This window comes from Nannobrachium achirus (assembly GCF_963921795.1).
Source record: "Nannobrachium achirus genome assembly, chromosome: 1".
Lineage (NCBI taxonomy): Eukaryota > Metazoa > Chordata > Actinopteri > Myctophiformes > Myctophidae > Nannobrachium > Nannobrachium achirus.
This window is the reverse complement of record NC_137810.1, coordinates 40235014-40253682: the sequence shown is the minus strand read 5'-3', so window position 1 is coordinate 40253682 and position 18669 is coordinate 40235014. Positions and strand designations below refer to the sequence as shown.

The 18669-nt window shown below is 42.9% G+C and overlaps 1 protein-coding gene across 3 annotated transcripts in view; it reads left to right on the top strand.

Annotated features, from left to right (window-relative positions):
- Positions 1–516: 516 nt before the first annotated feature.
- Positions 517–18669, top strand: part of fryl (furry homolog, like) — a 135941-nt gene continuing 117788 nt past the window's right edge. For 2 of the 3 annotated variants that reach the window (XM_080734615.1, XM_080734614.1), the window contains exon 1: positions 539–631. The gene's annotated coding sequence lies outside the window, so the exon portion shown is untranslated. Of the gene's footprint in view, positions 632–12657; positions 12729–18669 lie in introns of all 3 variants that reach the window. The other variant, XM_080734613.1, reaches the window with a different exon arrangement.

Here is an 18669-nt window from a genome sequence, read left to right as displayed (position 1 = left end):
TGTCTGTAAAAGTATCAATACTGAAATATATAAATAGTCCATTATAAATAATTTGAGTAAAAGTACAAAAGTAGCCTATTGACATAAAAATGTCTTAAAGTACCAAAAGTAGAAATTACTTTAATATGCCGAATGTCCCAAAAATCTTTGAAAAAAACAAAACACATTTTAAACATAATCTACTACAAGCATCGCGACGCATGTTAAATGGTATATTTTTCAAATGGCCGAAATGTATACAGCGCTAAAGTGGTTAATGTATGTTTTTTTAATAATAATAGAAATCCACAAAGTATTCAGTTTTCACATGATTGTAGTGGAGTAAAAGTACAATATTTACCTCTGAGATGTAGTGGAGTAGAAGTAAAAGTACTGGAAATTGGAAATACTCCAGTAAAGTAAAAGTACCCAAAATTGTACTTAAGTACAGTACTTGAGTAAATGTACTTAGTTACTTTACGCCACTGGGAGAAAAAAAAAAAAAAAAAAAACAACCTCAGAGCTTCAGTCAGTTCAGTCACTTCATGGAGGAGGAAGCTTTGCCTTGTTGGTCAAAATGACTGTGGAGACGCACAGCTACGTCTAGCTAAAAGTACAACAACAACAACAACACCACCAGGACACGGAAGTTGTGAGTAACCTTAGATAAACAAGTATCGAAGTTATACAGACACCGTTATAATGTGATGTTGTTGTAAAAAAACTGCGTTAGCAAAAACAGGCTAACGTAGCCTAGCATGATGCTACTGGTAGACAGGACAGATGGGAGTTTTGCTCTCAGATTTAGCATTAGCTGTGTAGCTTCAAGCAGTGTCAGCTCCTCTCCACTCCTCACTTATTTTCTGTGACTGCTTTTTTTATTTTGTTTGGTTCTGGTTCGTTTGAGAGGCTCTCGTTTGTCTTATTGTTGTTGTTAAACATTAACGTGGAGTTGTCAGCCAGCTGGCTGGATAAATTAAGTTGTTTTATTGACTGCTATTAAGATTTTTAATGTAACTTGTGCAGAATACAATACTCTCGGCGTCAAGCTAAACTGCTAAATAAAAGCTAACTGACGTTAGCTAACTCTGTGTTACTGCATGTTTTGCAGTGTTTTGTTTGTGATGGATACTGTTGCAACAGCTGCTTTGTTTTGTAAATTTTAACTATGAGTGTACGAATGGAATTTGTTTCATTTGTGCACATGGATAAAATATAACACTATGTAATTGTTTACGTATAGGTAAGCCTTAGGTCAGACACTAGCAATCACTGAAGTCTAAAATGCAAGGTAGCCTACAAATATTTGACTTTAAATCGACATCACTTCTGCTACCTTAAATAACCATGCACTCTCCTGAGTAACAATCTATTTAAAGTGGGCTGCAGTGATTTAAAAATGTATTTATTTTCTGTGTAAAGGAAAGAGGAATCTGTAAAGTGTTAGTCTTTGTCTCTGAAGATTGCAATATAGTTTGGGTGGTTACTGGTTACTGTATGTGGTTACTCAGCCTAAAAGCAGTCACTGTGCTGTGTTTTGACAGGGTAAACAAAAACATGCCTACAGCATGACATCTCTCTTGCTTGTCGCATCTCCTGCATGACACTGGGAGAATTGTCAGCGTTGCATCTCGCATGCTTCAGAGAACTTCATTTTCTCTAGCTGGAGAGTGCATGACAGAAACACAATGGAGGATTTGTTCTTGTGCGGTGCAAGAGCTGAGCTGCGAGACTGGAACACAGACAGAGAGCGAGACAGAGAGGCAGAGAGGAATCTGGTCAGTCTGTTGTGAGGCTGGAGGTGGAGATGGCCAAACTATTTCAGACGTAGGCTGGCACAATACACATTGATGGGGTGAAAACTGAAAAGTCAATTTCACCCACGTGCCCACATAGGAGTTGGTCATGGCTGTTTGGGGCCTCTTGTATACAGTAGTTGTATGAACTATGAATGCTTTATACCTCAGTAGTTCTGCATGGAGAACAATGATTTCTCCTGCCAGTCAGTGGACTAAGATGCCACCACTTTGTTTCATGTCAGTTGACAGTATTTGCTATTTTTGTTGCTCCAAACACTTAGTTAGCCACTTGAGCCCTAGCGTCCCAATTTGGCTGGTGAACATTTGCCCCAAAATAGGGAAAGGCGTTGTGAGTTTGTTGATCAGCTATTTTGTAGAAGGAAATAACAACAGTCACAGAAATAACCTTGGGAAATCCCGGTCAACTAAGTATATAGACTCTGAGATTCCTTAACAGTTCCCTACTTCCCTTTAACGATTCCTAGGCCTTCCAAATTGACTTTTAGACGTTTGTAACTCTGAGAGAGAGTACACATGGAATCAAATGGACCCTTACGATACAATTTGTACCCTCTCAGAGTCCTTGAAGTTAAACAAAGTTTGAGAACCACTAGTATTGTAAGTGTATAGCAGACAGCAGATATCAAGTCCACATACCAGGTCTGACAGTGTGATCAAACCGGTTCTGGAAACGGTTCCAAATGTGATTGAGCCGATTCTGGTTCCTCTATGTTGGATCCGGTTCCTTCCTTCGGTTCCTCTGGTTCTGGATCCCAACCCTATTGGTTTAATGGTTACATGGAGTTGAGTGGACATTAGTGCTTGGCGTGGCCAGTCAAAACCACGGGACAGTAGAACCAACCGACTGTCTCCCTCCCTTCTGTCCTGCTGGGATATAAGCCCCTGATGAGAGTGCAGATGTGTAGGCTGTTGTTGATTGATGCACACACATGCTCAGCTTCACAAACTGCTGGGAATCCCTCTAGATTGCAGAAAATGCATCTATTTGTGATGATCTGGGGCATAATTCAAGGGATTGTGTTTAGTTTAATCTGCTATCATCAGTGATGAGTATGGAGATAGAATAGCTGGCTTGGTAAAAAGAAAAAGCACCCCCCTCCCCCTCTCTGGCCCCTCACTAAGCTGTCCCCCTGCTAGGATTAAATGTTAACTCAGCAGTTCACCGGCTAGTCACGAAAATATTATGTAACGCACAACGACTAAGGCGCGCAAGTGAAGAATCATCTTTTCACCCTTTTAAGTTGTCCTTTTTTATCATATAATCCTTTTGGTTTTTGCACAAGTCACTTTAGCTTCCCGTGGATCTGACTTAATAGATCGGTTACGTTAGTTAAACACCACATTGGTCAGTCAGGTGATGAAGCTTTTTCCTCCTGACGCATTGCTCGTCTGTCTCACCTATCAGCAGAATGTTGGCCAATTGAGCTGTTGTTGTAGTTAACGTCATGTCCTTTTCTTGTCTGGACCTCTGTCTGGCGTTCAGTTTACGCACCTGATTTGAATACCTAATCATTTGAACTGTTTAACAAGAGCACAAACCATTTGTATCCATATTTGTGTTTGTCTGCACCAGGGGTGGATGGTACAAACAGTGTAGAGGTATCCATTTGCCCTACATTGTGGATTTTCACCATACTGTGCTGACTGGTAGAGCTTTTTACTTTTATTTTTATCAGGTCGTACATCTCCTCTGACCACCTAGCCATCGTTTATCAGGTCGTACATCTCTGACCACCTAGTTATCGTTCTCTCATTTGCATTTTTCATTCTACTCTATGAACAGCTCTGAGCCAAGATGTTTTCTCTCTCATTTGCATTTTACCAACACTTTCTCCTCATTGAGTAATTTCTCGTGACTTTCTCCTCATTGTTTCTTTTCAGTGCTGTGACATGTTTTACGTCACGTTTTGCTGTTTTTTTAATCCTTTTTGAGGCATCTGTTGCGGAATAATTTTATTGTATTTCATGCAGTGTTTTTCAGGGGTTATGTATTTTTCATTATTATAACAGTTTGCACAATGTACTATATGAAATATATCCTAATACATTTAAGTGTACTAGATAGCTGCTAACGCAGTTGCCATACCAGTGCTTTACCCCAATTTAGACGCCGTCCATACGAAAATGTTTTTAGGTGAATCCGCTTAAGTTCTAAATCGTTTAGACCTTTCTGCCACACGGAGCCGGCGTCTTAGGTGCCCGAATATGCACATCTTTGAAACTGTCTCCCAGAGTGAATAAATCTGAAGACGCCGGCTTCGCGTCTCCGTATGTACAGCCGATGCGCATAATTCCTGAAACTATGAGGTTGCAGCACCTCTCCCTTAACCCACATGCACCCCCCTCCTCGCAACAACAATTTAAAACGTTTGTTGCGTTTGTGCTACTGAGCGGAATAGGGCTTTTACATTCAAGTGGTGGGCAGGTACCCTAACCCTTCAGAAGCATTTATACTGTATAAGGAAATGGAATATATTGTCATATACAATTATGATCAGTGCTTCAAATTATACTGTGATATAAATGGTACTCCTTACCGGCCAGCCCTAGTGTGGACCTTTACAAGCTACAGTATATCTGCTTCATGATTAAACACACGAGTTCTGCCTCACATTGCACGGATAAGGAGTCCACTGCGGCACAGATATCTCAGATGGTTGACTCAGTGTAAGAGCTAGTTCTGTGAACACTTGACTGCTCAACGGGCACTCTTCTCAGAGACACTGGTGCGCAGAAAAATCCTGAGTTAAATTAACACCCTGTGTTCTACTGTTTGGGAGATCATGCTCCATGATACAAGATACTGAATGATGGACCTCAAGCTACACTGTAAACTCTTCAGCCTTAATTTGACTCAGAGTGTACAAATGAAAACATTTGCCCGGACCTGTAAGGGTACATTTGGTACCTAATTATAAATCATGTAGCTGGCGGGACCACCTCCTCCAGCCACCTGTTAGGCGAGTCCCCGGACCCAGCGTTGAGAATCAGTGGCCTAGATGAGAGCTTTCATTTGTTTGGCCTGTGTGTGCAACACAGATGTGCCCTTATCTCCACTTAAGTACCATGCAAAGTAGTACATAAGGACCGCAGGAATACACAAGAAACGGAGGGTGAGAGAGATTTGGTCCGTTTGATCCGTTTCATGTACGGTCTTTCTCCCAGTCCGTAATTGTCCGTATGATTTAGGTCCCTACACAGACCTTTACGTACAGCTCCCAAATTAACGTACAAGATTTGTCCGTAGCAAGAAGTACCCGCGGCCACTGTTGTCAACTGTAGGGGCAGTAGTGAGGAAAATTACTTTTCCTCTGCTCTATGACAGCGGTTCTCAAACCATGGGTCCCAATAAGAAATATATTTTATCAAGAAACAGGAAAAAGGGAACTTGGTTGCAACAACGTGAAGAGGACGCCTCGACTCCTCACACATACACACTCACACGCCGCCTCTCCTCCAACAGCGAGACGAGTGCTGCAACAACACGACACAAGACAGACAGCAAGGCACAAGAAGAGCTGATTTAGCTCAGCGGCTCATATGAGCGGGTGTGTTTTGTTATAATTACTCCGGGAGCGAGAGGATACCGGGTCCGGATCCATGTGGTTAAATCTGTACCCTTGCGACCGCGATGTAACGTTGACGACAGAAAGCAGAACCAGTCCGGAGTCTCCAGACTGTTACCACTTATTACCAAACACCACGTCAGGTCAAGACATTCTGTGGTTCTACAATATTTTGGTTAAAATGCTTTGGGTTTAACACGTGTGTGCAGAACCATCTCATGTGGCGCCACATGAGACTGTAGAAAAATATGGACGATGCAAAGCCATTGGTTTCTATGCAGCGCAAATGGCCCTTTCTACCCCTTGGAATGGGTGTCGCCATCATAGAATTGTAAAGGCATCAGAGATGCTATTGGCTGCCAACAGTCACGTGCAACCGCAGGGATAGATGGGAGAATGTGGTCGGAGCCTCCCGAAATACAGCACACGAAGAAGAACACAGCCGGCTGGTATCAGTTTAGTTGGCCACGCCCCCCCCCGAAACTTTATCATTTATTTTAAAATAAATTGGACCACATTTCGACAAAACGAATATGATGGTGATTGAAAGGCAAATTTTAACTAGCGATAGGAACCATACAGTATTCATGAAAATGTTAATTAAGGTTAGAAAACGAAAGGGGAAAATGAATGGGATCCAATGGAGAACAATTCTTTTAGCGATCGGGGGGGGGGGGGGGGGGTGGGGGGAACAGCGCAACTAGCGGCCAATCATAGGAAGTTTTACTTCCGTATTGGAGTCATTTTAAATCGGCACCGGCAGAACTATGCCCCTGTGTGGCGCGCGACCCCACCGGGAGCAGAATTGGAGCGGAGCAGAATTGGAGCGGAGAGCGGGTCGGCACGTAGATGATGTATGCATGAAGTATGCATGTCGACGGGTTTACTGTACGTACTCTCACCCAAAACATACACAAAATCAAGCATACAGAACTGTAAACGGCCCTTTAGACTGAGAAGAATGCGTCCAGGTGTTTGTCTGTCTGTTTGTGTGTATTTGCAGTTTAGATAAATGATTAACCTGAGAGTATGTCAAGAAGCCACAGACTGCAAATGAATCTGAATGGCAGCGGGTATTGGGGCTTTCTTGACTGTTTTCTTTAGAACAGCACCTTGGTTGGTTCATGGTGCTCAGGTGCTGAAATGTATTATGTCATCGATAGCGCCAGTATTTCAAGTTCAAGCTGCTGATGTCATGAATTCTTCCTGCCCACTGATGAAAATAAAATCCAATTTGAAGCACGCGTTCTCAAGGGTCTGAAACGAAAACGTACACTTTTAAAGCTTAATTTAAATGTATATCCCATTGCACGCCGCAGTGGCTTGCTGACAAGCGCTGCATTGTGACACGTTAGCTTGCAAATGAATTACTTCATTTGCCACAACGTCATGCGATTGTGTATAAATTAGGCTTAAAAGCTTCTCATGTTGCCTTCCTATAGACATATGGGAATTAGTGCACATTAATTTTAAGCACAGTTTAAGACAGATTGCTTGATACTAGATGTGGGTCATTGATCCCAGAATAAGTTGACTTTTCTCATTGAGTGCATTGAAAGGCTCAGTGTACTGTAACTCTCAGCGTGGAATGAGTTGAGCTAGAAATAGCCTATAATTGAGCCCTGCTGAGGCAGATTATTCTTGGCTTTGGGAGAAAGGGTTTGGAACATAATTGATGTTTGGGTCCAACTTCACCAACGAAACCACCCTTCTTTTGCCCTAAGGCCGGATTTATACTCTGTTGTACGCCAGTGTCGCACACCGTAAATAAATACCTTAGCTGATCTGCAAGCCCACAATGTGTCGCAGTGTGAGACATGCTGTGAGCTTGTAGATCCGCTATTTACGGTGCACAAACACTGCTCACAACGAAGTATATATCAAGCCCTAGCGGGAGACGCTCCAAGCCTGGCCTGGGTCCTCAGTAAGTCTCAAGCAGAGCAAGTGGAACGCCAAATATATATTCGGCCATTAGATGTGAGCCAGTCAGGTCAGGTGCAAAGGCAAATCTGTTGAGACATGCAAATAGGTGGTTGTCTCTGGGCGGCAGCATGAAAGTCCTCTCTGTCAAAAGAAGGCAGCGATATTTCCGCTCTGCAGAAAGGTAGCGATTACAGTGGGGGCCCTGGCCTGTCATTTAGCACTGGAGCGAGCCAGATGTAGGCTATTTGGCTTGCCTTTGTCCCATTTGCGATACAGCAGCGCAGCGCCCTGGTTGCTGGCTAAAGTCTACACAGGCTCTTACAAACAATAAGTCCAGCCCATGTTGATGTTATTGCTTTTGAAAGTTAGGCTTCCTTGTGTTTGTGATTGTGACCCAGTTGTCTGTAAAACAATGATTGATTATGCCATTAGGGCACAGACCCGAGACCCCCAAGATTTATTTTCTCTGGCACCTGAATCTACACTGTAAAATCATCAATGTTAATTTAACGCTGAGAGGGAGCACAAACAGAACCAAATGCACACAAGTTTGTACGCTCTTGGAGTTACAGACCTGCAGTTCCTAACTATAACTGGGGGGACCCCCTGGAACACACCCTGGGGTTGCCCGGTCCTGAACCAGTAGTGCTGTAAGATATACAGTTCAGTTCGTGCTTTACTGTCTTCTCGTCTTGCATTATGTATTCAAGATTACAATGAGGAAGAAGCCACACAAAAATATATGGGCCTATATAGTATATAAATGTCTGATTGTAGCATCCTTCCTGCCTGAGAACCTCAAGGGTGAAGTCCAAGTTAACCATTGCTCACGTCAACACACTCTGCTCTGTTGATCTTAAAGCACCGTGCCCCGTCTCCTCCCGCAGATCCAAATTCCATAAAAGGCCTGATTTGTCAGCATTATTTTGTAATGCCAGCAAAATGCGACTGTCTCTACCCTCCAGTCTATATATAGCACAGAGGTTTTAGTCTGTTTGCCTCAACCTCCAGGAGGTATACCAAGTTGGCCTTGCTCTGTTTCAGTGGTCACAATCTTTTTCTTCTTTTTTCTTTTGGGGGTGTGTTCGGAGCTGCTGAGCTGGAACAGGAAGCCAGATATTTTCACTCAGGTTTGTCGGCGTGAGAAGCTGCTGGATTTGAAGAGTCTTATTGCGTTGTCTTGCAGCAGGCGGGGCTGCATGTGTCCACGAGCTGTGTACTGTGGCTTTTCGGTTTGTCTGTTATTTCCTTTTCTTCAAAAAACATTTTTTTTGACCTGTTCAACTTCTCACAAGTTGTCCACATCAGTGGGGGAGTGGAAGTTCTTCTTCACATTCTTCACTCTGTCTGCCTGACGCGTTTCTTGTCTGACTCACTGACTCATGCATGCCTAATGTATGGTTCGCTTTCTGCCGATATTCACATTGACTGCCAAGTCCCGAGTTTTTCCCGATGTCTTAGGCTGCCAGGCCAGAGTTTCCGAGTTATTAATTACATTTCATATTTATAAAATGTATTACAAAATAATTGCCAAAAAAGAATCCTTTTGTGATCATCCTTGTATGGCATAGTGCACGCAGATTTAGCGATTGTGCACGCGCCGCCTCGTGCACGGAAGAAGAACACATAAATCAAACATTCAGACGAAGATATAATGGAGTCCGATTAATTAGCAGTTAAACAATACAATTTAGCATGTCATATTGACATGTGTATGTTGGACAACTCTGAACGTTTAGTCTATAATGATATGATACCATATTTGTCATAGCCAATGTCGTCTGATTGTTATAATGTAAGTAAGTAGGTTGGAGAGTATTATTGTGGGTATCAGCTGAGAACACAGGAGTCTTATGTGCTAGACCCCTGGGAGATGGATTGCTGAAGTGGAGCGCCGCAGCTACCATCAGGTCCCAGTACTAAACTTACTTAGTGCACGACTTGCCACACCCAAGCTGTGCTACTCACACGCTGAGTAGGCTCCAGTCACAGTGCCCGCCGCCCAGGATCGAACCCATGACCTTGTGATCTAAAGCTTAAGTAAGCTCTACCGACTTAACAACCAGATCACACTATAGTGTACTGTATAGTATTGCATAATATAGAGTAGATGGGGATCTGAGGGAAGAGGGAAGAGCCTCTACAGCTGTCCTAATGGGAGTGATGGTATTTTCGGGGGCTGTGATCACTTATGAGCAGTGGTGTAAAGTAGGCTAACAGTTACTCAGGTACTGTACAATTTTGAGGTACTCTACTGTAATTCCCATTTTCATTACTTTTACTTCTACTACTACTTCTACTCCACAACATCTCAGACTCGGAGGCAAATATTGTAATTTTTACTCCACTACAATTATTTGAAAACTTTAGTCACTACTAATGAACCTTCAGACTTATGGGTAGTCCCCATTTTACATTACCCACCCAAATATATATTTTGGCCATTTGAAAATAGCCGATCTACAATCTCACAATGCGTCGCTATGTGACGCATTGTGAGCTTATAGATTTGCTATTTTCTAAAGATTTTTTTTTATACATTCAAACATTTGAAAACTTGTGAACTTCTGCATAATCGGTACTTTCTACTTTTGTGCTTCAGTTCAAGTACATTTTGATACCAATACTTTTGTACTTTTACTCAAGTAAATGTTGAATTCCGGAAAAGAAAAAAAAAATCCACCACTGCTTATGAAACTGCCTCTTGGATGGATTGGTAAATCTTGAGATCATTCATCCACTCTGGAGGAGTTGGTAATCCTCCTGATTGACCCTGACACAGAATGTGGAATGGAGCCAACAGCAAGGCTGTCCCGACACCTGCTGCTCTGGGACCAGATTTTAAAGCAGCTATAGGGTAGCTCTAGTGGCACTAGGTAATATGTGTAATCCTCTAATTGCGACAATAGGTCGCAGTTAACTATGAAAACTGGCACATCCTGTCTGTCTGTCTGTCTGTCCGTCCTTCCATAACACCTCAATGTCTATAGCTGACCCCAATGTCTATAGCTGACCTGTTGTGACATCACATTGTTGACCCATATTTGGCATTTGGACGCTCCTAGATGATGCCACACTAACAGAAGCACACTGACAGAACATCACTTTTATGCCCATATATAGAGATCCCTGATGTCATCAATATAAAGCCCACATCTGGAAATTCCAATATATACATATTGTGTCAGTCTAACCAGTGTGGCTTCCCCAACATGAGTCACACTTGCAAATGAATTCCGTCCTTGGCCCTTGTATGCCTATATGTGGAGATCCCTGATGTCATCAATTTTAAGCCCATAGCTGAATGCTCATATATGGACATATTGGATGAGTCTCATGTGGTCTATAACATAAGACATCTATGATGTCAGACGTCAATCATATCCATATTTGGGAGAATATTTGTCCACATTTTGTCCAACGTAAACAACCAACTGCAACTTGAATCACACTTGCAAATTAATTCCGTCCTGCGCGATCTCGCCGCTTTTCGCCATTAGGGCGTCTTACTGGTATGTAGAAGTTTTTTTAAACCACTTTGAACCTGCATAGTATCCTTGTTTTGGAAAATGTAAAAAAAAAAAAGGTTAATCTTTTTATTTCACAGCAGATCTGCAAGCTCACTATGTCACATTTTGGCACATTGTGATCTGTAGATCGGCATTTAAAAAAATTAAAATAAATAAATATTTATGAGCAAAAACACACTGCTCTTGCTCAGCAGCATCAATTTTATATTGACATTGCGTTTTTGTCCCTCTGGAACTTCATCATTCAAGATGGTGCCTTGTAATAGCCAAGTAGAAAATGGGGCTTAAATGGTTAATGAGTGATGTAGCCGAAATATTCTTGTTTTAAAAAAAAAACTAAAAACACACAGAAATTGTTGTTTTTATTATACCTTTCAACAGCACAAAGGGAGTATAAATTACCCATATGTCCTGAGCTCCTCTACACCTATTGCTTTCCTGTGTTATTCATAACAACACGTCTGATTGCTGTATTTAAAGCTATACTGTGTAAGTTGCTCAACTAGTGGTCTGTAGCAGTATAGCAAACCGCGGTCGCGTCCGCTTTTTTCGGCCGTTTTTCGCCGTGGACCGGGCCGTCAGACCACCGCGTCCGCCTCGCCGAGACGCTTTCAATGAGGTCTCCCGTGTCCCTCTACGAGCAGCGGTTGGGGAGTTACATGCTAGACTCCTAGACCAGTGTAAACACTGCAGTGTACTTCCTGAAGGCGTGTTTCCTAAACCCACCAGAGAGCCCGGCAGTGTATGATCTGCGCTGTGATTGGCCGGTAGTGTATCATGTGTGTATGATCTGCAATGTGATTGGCCAACGTATACACTAGAGATGTTACCGATCAATCGGCAATGGATCGGATCGGGCCGATCAAAGCGTGAACGGCGATAATCGGTGGTTTAGATCAAAAGGTAAATTCACCGATCCGATCCGATCGGTGCATCCGATCAACCAGCCGTTCAGTATGCCCACTTGAGGCCATTTTGGGGTATTGATTTCCACAGTGCTGAAGGAATAATTAGTTACTGCTATGATAATAAATACATAGTAATGCTGGTAAATAACTATAAGGCAAATATATAAATGAATTCATGAGTGAATTAATTAATTAATGTTAAAACATTAACATTTAGAAAATATAAATAATATATAAATAATAACTTGATCGGATCGGTGATTGATCGGTATCGGGTGATCAAACTTTTGTAATCGGTGCTCGGTGATCGGTTCCAAAAAACCTGATCGGACCATCCCTAGTATACACAACGTATACGGATGATGCAGATGACGTCATTTTGCCGGGAAATCCCGCCCCTGTCAAGGCTAAGTAGAAAACATATAAAGAAAAGGCTTTTGGGGCTGAAATGAACGGAGTGGGGGTTCTAAAACTTTAGCGATTTAATAGTTAGGACAATTTTAAGATATGTTTCATAAAAAAAGTTACATAGTATAACTTTAAGGACCTGGCGTGAGGCCATGTCTGTTTGCACTTTGGAGGTACTTCAAAATGTTAAACATAACGCACAAAATCACAACTTGTTTTCATTCACTGTCTGCCTGTACGTTCTCAATGTGATATCAGTCCAGCTTGTCATACAAAATCTATTATGTAACTTTAACATAGCTAAGTCCCACATCATTGTGAAGAACAGTAATAACATCGTTAAAGAATGTGTGTGTCGGGGTGTGTTTTTTGCGCTCAAGTGTAGGGTGGTCTCATCCTTTGTCAGGCATAAGAAAGGGGACTTAAAGGAAAAACGGTTGTGAACCGCTGGACTGTACAAAGATTTTGATAAATATCACTATGGTGCACTGATCCTGTCTGTGTGTTCCCTTGTGTGTTTCAGTTACTTGTGCATATTGACATCGTTGGACGTCCATCATTGCCTGTCGCAGTCCATCACTCTATGGCCTTAAGGTACGTCACACAGGCCTCTACTGTGTACTGTGGAGTGTGAAGCGCTTTGAGGTTTTACCGGAGCCATGAACTGCTAATCAGTGTGGGAAAGGAAAGGATATGCTGGATTAATCTTGTTGTTGTGCTGCAATCTGAAAAGTAGCACAGTGGAGGTTTTCAGAGATTTTTTTTCTTTTTTTGAGGTTTTGTTTTGTAGCCGGGTTTAGGTAACTCGACTAGCGTCTGTAAATGACTTGAGTTGATGTCCAGCCTGACAGCTGTTAGCTCAGGAATGCCTCATGCCCCTCGGTCACAACTCACAACACACATACACACACACGGAAAGTCTGGGATTGCGTGTTTCCAACTGGCTCACAACAAGCCAGTTGATAACATTGGCTTTCTATTGTAAAGCCTGATTCATGGCTTGCATTGCAGCGTGACCCACTGTCAGCGTTTAGATCTGCTGTCTTCGTTACGCGACACCTGCACGCTGCTAAATGTAACTCAGGCTTAAGCTTGAAATGGCCGCAATCAGACCTGTAATATGGGAGTGCAGACACGCCAAGGTATGTAGCAGGTCTCTGCAGCAGCACGCTGAAACACAGTGCTGTATCAATAGCAGTCTGACCTACATGGAGGGGAGGCTTCAGCCTCTGCTTGCAGTGTACGCGGTAAAATCCTCAGTGTTATCCTTACAGGTCCATTTGGTTAGTCGTATGCTGTCATAGGGCTCGAGACTAACCGAATCCCTACGTCCTGGGGACTTAAAAATATGTATTTGGGACACAAATTAAACCCCCCTGGGAGGGACGCTGCGCAAACCTGCAGCATGAGATACACGGAAAATAAATATATTGCTTGAAAAGTAACAGTTCCACCTGAACCAAAACAACAGCACGTGCAGCAGACTCTGCATGCAGGGACGTTCCAATAAGCCTGGTTATACCGTCTGTATGACGGTGTTGTGCGGTGAACATAGTCAATCTAAAAGCCCTCAATGCCCCAATGATGTGACGCGTTTTACTGTGATTCCTCCAACACTCGTGCATGCTTCTTTACTGTATGACAGTATGACATCCACACCCACTCTTTTCAATCTCATTTTTTGTAGCCACAAATCGCAGTCATATTTCTTCAGTATTAATGATTATAATGCAACACATTCATTTTTATTAGTTGAAAATATAATAATTTTTGGGAGAGATTATATTCACTTTGGGCAGATATTTTTTTATTTTGGGACGGTTCTGGGATTGTGGTAAAAAAAAGTTAGTCTGCAGCCCTGTGTCAGAGTTATAAATGATAACTTGAATACCTTGCTGTGTTGGAAAATGTAATCGTGATTCAATGTGAAGTTCCCTGATCAATACATTAAGATATAACTGGTACTGGTAAATGAGAAATGATTTCAGCTGAAAATATTTGCAGCAGTCTTCCTGCTCTGATTTCAGGGCCATTTAGAGATTTTAAGGTGGCATTTTTGCCCTGCGAATTTCTCATGCTGCCTGCTCCTCTCTCAAAGGTACCATCATCTGCTCAATGGCTAAGGCAGTGCTATTCAACCTGCGGCCCCAGCAGCATGTCTATGCGGCCCGCCATGGTCATACCAATAAAAATATATTTTGTCTACTTTGAGTGTGGACAAATAATTTCAGATGATTTTTCAGTTACTCTCCAAAACCACTAAGAAACAATTTTCGTCTTGTTTTATATTAAGACATTTAGCAATTTTATTTGTTCCAAAATAAGAAACTTCATCATTTCATCATTAATCATTTCTTCTTTTTGCTCTTTGAGGTTTGTCCTTTGGCTGTTTTCTAGTGTGTTTCCTTATTTTTTAGACTACTCATGCAGTGTGTTACAAAATCATTGTCTAGACTAAATGTCCAAAATACAACCGTCATTTTTATCTTGTGGTCCTCTAACTTTTTGTATTTTGCTGAGTGGCCCCTGAGCCATCTTAAGTTGAGTAGCCCTGGGCTAAGGTGAGAACGGAACTGTGGCTTGCAGCTGCCCAGGTCACACACCAGACCATAGCTGTTGACTTGGTCAACTTCCTTCCCTAGCATTTGAAGGGTTAAAAGAAGATGGGCTCATGTTCTGTTGAGAAAGCAACGGTAAATGTTGCGACGTTGAAGCAAGAGCTGGTTCATTCCCGTCAATTCAGATTTTCACAGTGTACGGCGTATCGTTGTAGCATAACTGAAGGCCTCTAGTTGCCACAGAGCGATGATTGGCTCTGACTCAAACAGAGCGATCTGACCCTGAGGCCGGTCAGATCACATTCTCGCATTCCTTCGCACTGACAACCCAGTTCTCAAAAGATTGCCTCACAACTGTCATTCAGTACAACACACAATCAGCCGGATCTCTTTGTTTGACACACACACACACACACGCATGCACGTGCACACACACATGCACGCACATTGTACACCTATACTTAAACACGTACAAGCGCACGCACACCTATACTTACCCACGCATAAACACACACACACACACGCACACACACACACACACACACACACACACACACACACACACACACACACACACACACACACACACACACACACACACACACACTCTTACAGTAGAGTACACTCACACATGTTTTTCCTGTTGAAGCACCATCTTACAGCACTGTTCAGATATCTGAACAACCTGTTATTCAAATGAACAAAAGTGACAAAGGGAAACTGAGTAATTTGAGGGGTGGGACAGAAACCTTGTGTGAAAGATCATGCTGGGTGAATGTGTCTCTAGTGGGAGAGTCTCTTTTCCCGTTGTTTTGCCCAGGTGGAAAGTTGTATTTTTTTAATGTATTTACATTTTTAAGTAGACAGATATGGCAGCATTTTGTCAAACAGTATAACAAAGAGGTCTGCAATGTTCTGACACAAACAACATAAGGTGACTACAGTAAAGAGTAAATAAAGACAAAACAATATGATGAAAAATAAATAAAGTTGGGCCGGGTATGATGATGCAGTATTACTTTTGTGCCATGGGAGGGCGATACAGCGTTGTTGTGAAAGCCTGGCTTAATCTTCCAGAGGATTCAGGTATGGGAGGAAGGCAGAGGGTGGGGGGGGGGGGTGTTCGTTCGTTATTGATGCCTTTCCGGATCAACTACACTAGCACAACCCGAGTGTCCCAAACAATATGGCGGCAACGGAACCCAGAAAGTGACAGTGTGCGGCCCAGCAGGGACCCGGCTGATTGGGCCCCTGCGGTCCGCCGGGCTTTCCTGTTTTCTCAGGGCTGGGACTGCAGAGGCAGGCCAGCGGCGGGCAGGCGGTAACCCTGGAATGGTATGAGGGAACGCTGCGCATTGTTCCCCAGCGCTTCCTCTTCCACATTCCTGGGCTGATTGGGATCTGGGCCTCCTGCGCCGCGTTATTGTTCTAACCAGTCAGCACCGCCGACCTGGCCCCACACAGCAGCACAGCTGCCTCCACCGGCCCATTGTGCTGCTCAGACCCTGCGATGACTATCTGCCCCCCCCCCCCCCCCCCCCCCCCCCTCAACCAGGAGCGTCACAATGGGGGGCAGGGGAGTGAGACTGAGTTACTACTAGGGCCCAAGGTGGAGGGGCCTTAATGATTTTATACTTTAGCTATTGAAAAATAGCAGATCTACAAGGTCCCTTCAGTCCTGCCTACGGAACTCGCCTGCGGCTCGTTCCTGCAGCAAGACTGTCGGGCCAAATAACCGCGATAATGCACACCCTCTCGTGTAATATTGCTTAAATAATGCGCTCCCAGTCTAAATGTACCCAGGGCTCAGAATCTGGTGCAACACCCCTGTCCCAACTATCATCACTCTGCTCTCTCTCTTTCTCTCCCCTCTGACTCTCTGATTCTTACCAGGCCTCGCTAGGCCTCAGCCTCTCCTCATCTTAATCCGTCAACCAGCAGCTACTAGCATCGCGTCCTCAATGCACTATAGCGTGTGTTTATTTCCCTTTGCTTTCTATTGTGTCTGCTTTGGCAGCCTAATAGTTGTCTGTGTTTTCTTGTATTTAAGTCCTAGGTTTTTAACATGGATGTTAACACTGTACTGCTTTTACAGCATTTCTGTAAACAAAATGTAATTGGTAGCATAATTATTTTATTCACCGATTGATTGTCATTGTTGCCTAACTGACAAATAAGCTCTGGTTTTAATAACTTTAAAAATAGTTTTTCTGTTTGCCAAATGTGGAAAATGTGTCTGTGTGAGCTCGGGCTAGTAAACCACTTGAACCCCAACATTCCTATTGTGGGGGAATTCCCCATTTGGGAAAAATAGTAGATCCACAAGCTCACGTCACAACCCACGACAAGTTGTGAGCTTGTAGAACGTCTATTTTCGGCCAAGAGATTTGGTGTAGAGGTACTGAGCAACTGGGGTCAAGTATAGAGGTTTTAACTGGTTAAGAGCAGCTGTGGTGCACTGCAAACCTAAGGATGGGCCTCTTCATCTCCAGGGCTCAGTGCTTGTGTTTGTACTCTACCAGCTGACCTCTAGAGGGCAGAACTGCTGCAACTCGTCTCCTGCTGGCCACTCCTGCCCTTTTTATTTGGCTGGCTGTATTCATCCCCTGCTCTGCCACTTTGTGCTTACTCTGCACACTATGTTCGGTGCTGGCTAGATGTAATGCTACAATGCCCTTTGTGCATACTTTTCACAATATTCAGTGTGTGTGTGTGTGTGTGAGAGAGAGACACACACACACACACACACACACACACACACAGTCGGTGCGCAGCTTTTGTACTGGCAGGCTGTTTAGCAGAGTTTTGAAAAACGTTTACATCATCTCACTGACATTTTCACACGCTGCAGCAGAGGGTGTGAGCACTCTGCACTTCCTCTACAGAGTTTCTCTGACTACACACACACACACACACACACACACACACACGCACATACACACACACACACGCGCATGCACACATTTAGACAAGAGTGTATTCTGAATTGAGATGTTTTTATTGATTAAAATTACACCCAAAAAGATTGTCTGTGCACCTTGGGAATACTCAAACTATACTACCGGTATTTGCTACAAAAGTAAGATTGATTTGAGTGGGCCCTGGAAGCTCAGTATTTACATTTGGAGACACACTGATGGCTGCCAAACATGTGTCAAATTCTTGGGCAGATCCCTGATTGTAGAGATTATGAGACAAAGAGTTCACCAAGGTGAACCAGAAAATCCCATTACAGGCGTGTAAGCCCAAATTCTGGATAAGGAAACCATGAAAATGTTGGCCTCGACTTTAATGCAGCCTCATGTTGACTAGGCCTGTAATACATGATACAGTAATACACACAGGAGAATTACAACTAAACCTGACAGATCAAATTAAACAAGCCAGGGTGGTATTCAGCCTTGGCCCCATTGCTCACCTTGCCAATTAAAATAATTAAAATGGTTGACAGTTGGAAATGGGGTAAAGCAGCTGAAATTGGGAGTTCACATATTGGATCTTGCAATGTAATGGGCCATGGTATTTGAAGAATGATTTAATTTCCATCCAGGGACTATTGGCGATTGACCGTTTTTGTTTTTTTGGTCCAGGCAGTTATCTGATCCGATTGTCATAATTATTTAATTATTGGAATCTGCATCCTGAATCTACATCCCAATTACAGTGAGTGAAGTGACAATTTAAGGACTTTTAGACCTTTTTAATCCTTCTGTCCCCAAAAAGAAAGAGAAGAATAAGACGGCAAGTAATCAACAAACTATAGTATAAAAACTTGTCAAACATTGGTCAAATAATATAAGAAAGCTTGTAGATCTGCTATTTTCACAATATTTATCTGTGGAACAGAGTCAAACTAAACTAAATGAATGCTTTAACTCCTACTCTCTGACATGTGCTTGTCAGGGTGGGGGGTCCACTGTTCAAATATGATTGTTTTGAGGAGTTGCGGCCTGAAAAGAGCTCTCTAACCACTGGCT